The following is a 6,852-nucleotide window of genomic DNA, read 5'->3' as shown; positions in this document are numbered from 1 at the left end:
AAATGGTGAAATCTATGAGGAAGAGGACTATGTCTTCTTGTTCCCCACTAGGAAACAGCCTTGTCACAGTATCTCATACATACTCATGATGAATAACTGTTTGCCAAATGAATGAACCTCTCCTCTGTACCTACTACCACAATATATATCCCATGGCTTGGCAATTCTTTGCCTGAAATTATAGGATTTCATTCCCAAACTTGTCATGTAATGAGTGTGTACTTAGCTTTCAAGTTTGAGCTGTATCCTTACCTTCACAAAGGGAAGGCTTGCATGTTACACACACACACATACACACACACACACACACACACACACACACACACACTTCACCATATCCACCTATTGTTTCTTTCTTGTGTTTCCAACATACTTTGTCCCTACCTAAAAAAGGAATCATCACATTGTGTTATAATTATCTCTTTATGTGTCTATTTCCCCTTACTGGTATAAGCCCCTTGAGTGCAGAGGGCAAATCCAGCTCAATTTGGCAATCCCTGCTTCTAGTGCCATCCTAGCACATGGAGGTGACCTATATATGTTGGGAAATTAGTATAGATGCGTCTCAAAAGCTTCTTTATGGATGGGCTGCTTCTGTAATCAAATCAAACATTACTCAGACCCTGCGTTTAAATCAGCATGGTGTTATTTACATAGTTTTATGATTTCTAAATGAAATTTTAAATGAAATAATACGTATTCTTTTGTCTTTAGAGTCACTTTCCAATTTGATATCCCATCACACCCCACCCATAATTGTGACAGAGCCTGGTATACTTGCAAAGCCTCAGGCCCAAGGAGATAAAGTGCTGATCCACAAAGACACCATGTTGGCTCTCAGATATTGTTATTAACCAGCATTTGTTGCCAGATGGAACAGACCTGGAGTGGGAACAGGAAAAGCCAAAGGTGAAATGAGGTTCCACTCAGTGTCAGCTCTGAAACTAGACAGCCTAGTGATTTTTTCCATTACAGGTGCACACAGTGAGGCCAATCTATAATTGGCTAAGTGATAATTATCCTTAGGCTGGCAGCCAAAACACCTGATGCTGACTCTGCCCCAGCCTAGTAGATAGAACAGGCATGTCACAAGGTGGGCTTATTAAATTCATCAGGCTGCTGCTCAGAGAATGGTCATTTCAGAGCCGGGCTTGCAGCCCGCTTTAACCCTTCACAGACTGATTCTCCTATAACGGGCACACTTGGTGACCCTCTGACAAATCCTCTCCCTAGTTTCTTCTCAGTCTCTCCCTTTCCTCCCCTCCACACTCTGCAAATCACTTGATATGAATCACCTTAATTAAACTTCAGGACAGTTTTGGGATATCGATATTGCACTCTCCATTTTACAGATCAGAACATTGGGCTTCCACTAGGTTAAATAACTTGCATAAGGACGGGGCTTAGCCAGGATTCAAATGCTTATCCATGGGTATATGTACGCTGATATATCCACCAAACTACGCAGGAGTGACTGAGAGTGAATGTCTGTGTCTGAACACAGACAACTATGTGGATATACATTATCTGAAAAAAAAAAAATGCCCTGCCTTGGCTTTATAACTTAAATATTTTAAGTGTGAAATTAAAAACTTAGACACAATGATTTATCAGCTTAGAAGGAACCTCCTTGCCCCCATTGAACAGAGGCAGATAGGATGGTCACAGAGCCTTATTGGTACATCTAGAAGAAGCCAGCATTCCTGACTTCAAGCCTGTTCAGCCCCGGATGGGGACGCTACAGAATGGGACTGTACAATTGTACTATTTTCCAGTTCTCAGCTGTGACTATAACCTGAGTCCGATCAGTCATGGTTTTTCTGCTTGTTCCCTTTCCGAATTAAACACCTTAGCACCTGGTGTGAAGACACCATCCTTTCTCTACACCCCACCACCCCATCGTAACATAGATGTGCTAACGACATTCTGCCGTACCAGCTTGTGAACTGAACCTTCAAATTTGCAGGCTCCCTCCAGTTGAAAAGCTGATGTGTCATGGGAGAAACTCATGATAGAAGCATGTTTCCTGCCCCAGGGGGCAAAGGCCAGTGTTCTGGAAGTCCCATAGGAAGCTAGGCCCTTATAAGCCTCAAAAAGCCAAGACAAACCATTTTCATTGTTTCAAGACCTCTGAAAGGAGTTTGATATACAACCATTCAGGACAAAAATAAGCTTCTTGCTCAACTAAATATATTTTTATGAGATCCCCAGTGTCACTTCTTTGACCAGTGGCCTGGATGCTGAGCTTTAAAATCTATGCAGCCGGGCCCACCACGCAGTCTCTAAGCCCAGAGGACCACTCCTAACCCCGAAGGAAACAGGTCTATGCTTAACCATGAGCCCCAGCTCACTGCCCTGTCACAGAGCACAGTAAGGAGGGATCCAGGGGGAAAGCTCACATAAAAACAGATGCCAGAACCCATTCTAGGTGTCTGTTTTCCGTCAAGCAGAGAAGACTAAACATGCTTACCAGCTTACAAGCAAAATGATTTCTGACTGTAAGAATCAGCTCAAATTCCACCTCTTACATGATGTGTTCCCTAAATCCCTGAAGCAATATGTGTGTTGGCCTCCTCTGCACGCCCCTCTAGGACTCTCTTTAAACACATGAGCCTATATGGCTTCATGTCTTTTATGACACAAGGTGAGTTAGTGACCAACCACTCAGAGATACAAATTTTCCCCCTTCTTCACTCCTGAGTGGTTTGGTGCAGGTATCACCATACATATATCAACAGTTAAGAGTTTGAATCCTGGCTAAGCCCCTTCCTTATGCAATTTGTGTAACCTAGTGGAAGCCCAATGTCCTCATCTGTAAAATGGAGACTGTGATGCCTATCTCCCTAAATTGTCCTGAGGTTTAAGTAAGATGATACCTACAAAGTGATTTGCATGGTATTTGATACTCAGTGGGGTACTCAACAGTTTTGTTCCCCATGTGAGTCTCTCTTTACACATACATGTATTCCATACATAGAAACTCCTATAGCCAGAGGCATTTCAGAATTTTCACATTCATAGTGCCCACATTGGGTCTCAGGCAACATGCTGTAAACCTAACATATTAATATTCTTCAGTGATATGTCTGAATACATGGCATATGTTTCAATAATTGGAATAAAGTCTATGAATGGCTGCAAGGTCAATCTGGTCAGGTTTGCTGTCGAACAAGTATTGCATGCTTCTGAAAAATATTTTCATCTTCAAAGTTCTTTGAACTTTGAAACCATAGCTAAGGGATTGGAGACCTGTGTTCGGATTGTTGTTAAAGCCACTGCATCTCCATTAGCGGTTAAGGATGGGTTTAGCATCTGTTTTCCTCAGTGCCTGGCTCAAAGCAGAAACCCAATAACCCTTTTTCAGTGACTGAGTAAATGAAGGAAAGAATGCATACTCCTTAAAAAACACGAGGTTGACCCTTTTCCGCCATCACTCACAGGTGGAATTAGCCTTTGTTCTTCCTCTGTATCTCACCTCCTGCACACGTACATTTGACCAGACCCTGAAGGGTGAAGGTTGAAATACAACAGCAGAGTGGATCTAAGTTTAAGGGCATGCATTCTCCTTATGGTTATGAAATGATTCTTCCTAGGAACGAAATATGATTGGATATTTTCTTTAAAATTTGACTTGAACAGTTGTCCTGGCACTGGAAAAGAAATCAGTACATTTTAGTTATGTTTATAAATTACCATAAAGGCATAGTTTACAGTTAAAGACTATCTTGTGCCCAAAAGAGCTGAAATGTTTGCTATTCAGGTTTACCAGAGTGCACTGGATATTATTCTTCTATATCTGATGCCAACTAAGCACGAGTCATGATCAGAGTGGTGCTTTATGTATGTCTAACATAGCATTGAGTGCCTTTAAGTGCTGAGAAGGTTCAGGACAAGTCAGAGAAGATGAAGTTATCGGGAGAACGTTAGAATAATTCATGAAGGAGGTCCCTGAGGAGGCTGAATCCCTAACACAAGATGAGGGGATGGATTGATCTTTTTTTTTATTTTTAAATTTTATTTAATTTTTTAAGTGTTTATTTATTTTTGAGAGACAGAGAGACAGAGCACAAAGGGGGAAGGGGCAGAGAAAGAGGAATACACAGAACCCAAAGCAGGCTCCAGATTCTGAGCCATCAACACAGAGCCTGACACAGGGCTTGAACCCATGAACCGCGAGATCATGACCTGAGCCAAAGTTGGACACTCAACTGACTGAACCACCTAGGTTCGTTTAAATTTTATTTAAATCCAAGTCAGTTAACATATAGTATAATAATGATTTCAGGAGTAGAATTTAGTGTTTTATCACTTACTTATAACACCCACTGCTCATCCCAGCAAGTGCCCTCCTTAATGCCCATAACCCATTTAACCCATCCCCCCACCCACCTCCCCTCCATCAACCCTCAATTTGTTTTCTGTATTTAAGAGTCTCTTATGGTTTGCCTCCTCTCTTTTTATCTTACTTTTCCTTCCCTTCCCCTATGTTCATCTGTTCATGGAATTTCTTAAATACCATATATGAATGAAATCATGTGAAATTTATATTAGGACGAATGATGTACTTTCTAATAATATGAGAAGAAAAGAGGCTAGAATGAGTAGGAATAAGGATATATTTATAATTAGGGGGTGCTTAGAAGATGAGGAAATGTCAACTCAGTGCTTCTATTTTCTTAGTGAAATAGGGAACAGGGATATCTACTGAGTGTTCAGGGTAAGCGATGGAGGGGAGACGTGAGCAGAGAGAAGCTGGATAAGGCCATATGGAGAGTAGGACAGAAAGTGTGCTGGCCAGAGAAACATAAAGGGGTGACCTGCTGTGCTGTGGATTTCTCCAGCCATGCCTGAAATCTCAGGTACAAGAGCAGAAAAAGCATACAGCTGATTGATTCAACCTGGGTAGGGGTTGCCCTGTATATACAATGGAAGCATCACAGGAAAAGAGAAGTTGAGTACATCTGCAAAGGAGTGTTGACATCATCGAGTATGCACTCTGATCTTAGGAGTGAAGGACATGAAGACATGGGAAGAGATTTGATCTTTCTCCCCAGATCTGCTCTTCTAAAAGGTGGTATTAAGCAATGATTAAGAGCACAGACTCTGGAATTTGATATTATTCTTTCAAAATCTGCTTAATACTGGCTGGGTGATCCTGGCAAGTTACTTGACTTCTCTATACCTCCTTATTTTCATTCATTAAGAGTATGTGAATGGTACTTACCTCACTGAGTTGTCATGAGGATTGATGAGTTAATATACTTAGATTGGAATTGACATAAAAGAAGATCTGTTTAAGCATCATCCATTATGCCTCTGGAAGTCTCCATTTCAGTAACTCCATCTCCATCTATCCAGAAGGTCATAAAAGCAACTTGACAATCATCCTTGACACCATCCTCACTTCCCACATAGAATCCATCTCAAGGCCCTACACTTCTATTTCCAAAATAGACCTTAAATCCCCCCACTTCTCTATTTCTATTGCTGCTACATTAGTTGAAAGCACAATGATCTCTAGCTGGACCTTGGCTATTGCCTCCTAGCTCATTCCCCATCTTCTTCTTTTGCAGTTCTACAGTCCGTTTTCCATACAACAGGTGGGAAGGGTTTTTCAATCTCAGCACCACTGGGATTTGGAGCCGGAGAATTCTTTGTTGTTGGGGGCTATCCTGTGTATTGTATTTCATTTAGCAGCACCCTGGCTTCTCTCCATTAGACACCAACAGCACCTCCCCCTCCCCTGGTCATGACAACCCCAAATGTCCCAGATATTGTCAGATCACTGTGGTTGAGAACCATTGCCACAGAAAGATAGAATACACTATAAAAAGATTCAGAGCATATATGATCTAATGTATCTTGACAAAGATGATGTAACTACAAATTGATACTGTCAAAAACAACACCAATATCCCAATTCTGATTTCAGTCCTCTTCCCATTAGGCCAAACCCTGTCCCAGTGTTTAAAGTAAAATATAATATAGCAGCAACATAAGATGATTCTTACATGGCAAAGGGGAATTAGGATAGCTAACCAGCAGACCTTAAGGTAGGGAGTTATCTTGCTTTATCCAAGTGAACCCAAAACAATAAAGAGTCCTTCAATTCATAAGAGGAAGACAGAAAAGGTCTGAGTGATTCAGTGTGAAAAGAATTTGGCCTGCTAGTTATGTCTTTAAGAAGGACGAAGAATCCAAGAGCTAATGAATGTGGACAGCCTCTAGAAATGGGAAAGGATGAGGAAACTTTTTTTTTCCAGAGCCCCCGGAAAAGAAAGAAGCCTATTGACACCTTGATTTCAGCCCAGTGAGATCTCACACTTGTGAACTATACAACTGTAAGATAATAAACCTGTGTGGTTTTAAGCAACCAAGTGTGTGGTAATGTGTTATAGCAGCCGTAGAAAATTAATGCAATGCCTTTCTAGCTATAGAGCCTTAGAGTTGTTACTTAAATTCTCTGAACAACAGTTTCCTCAATATATAATGATAGTATTTAGCCCTTGGCTTCTTGTGAGGAATAAGTGAAGGAATCGAAATAAAGTGAATTAGAACAATGTCTGATGTTATGAACTGAATTGTGTCCCCCACCTCCAATTTGTATGTTGAACTCCTAACCCCCATACCTCAAAATTTGACTATATTTGGAGAGAAGGTATTTAAAGAGGTGATTAAATTTAAGTGAGGTCATATAAGTGGGACTCTAATCCAATAGGACTGGGTCCTTATGAGAAGAGGGAGAGGGGCACCTGGGTGGCTCAGTCAGTTAGGCGTCTGACTTCAGCTCAGATCATGATCTCACTGCTCGTGAATTTGAGCCCCACGTCAGGCTCTGTGCTGACAGCTCAG

Source organism: Panthera leo, chromosome C1, assembly GCF_018350215.1.
Source record: "Panthera leo isolate Ple1 chromosome C1, P.leo_Ple1_pat1.1, whole genome shotgun sequence".
NCBI classification, from domain to species: Eukaryota; Metazoa; Chordata; class Mammalia; order Carnivora; family Felidae; genus Panthera; species Panthera leo.
This window is presented reverse-complemented; position numbering follows the sequence as displayed.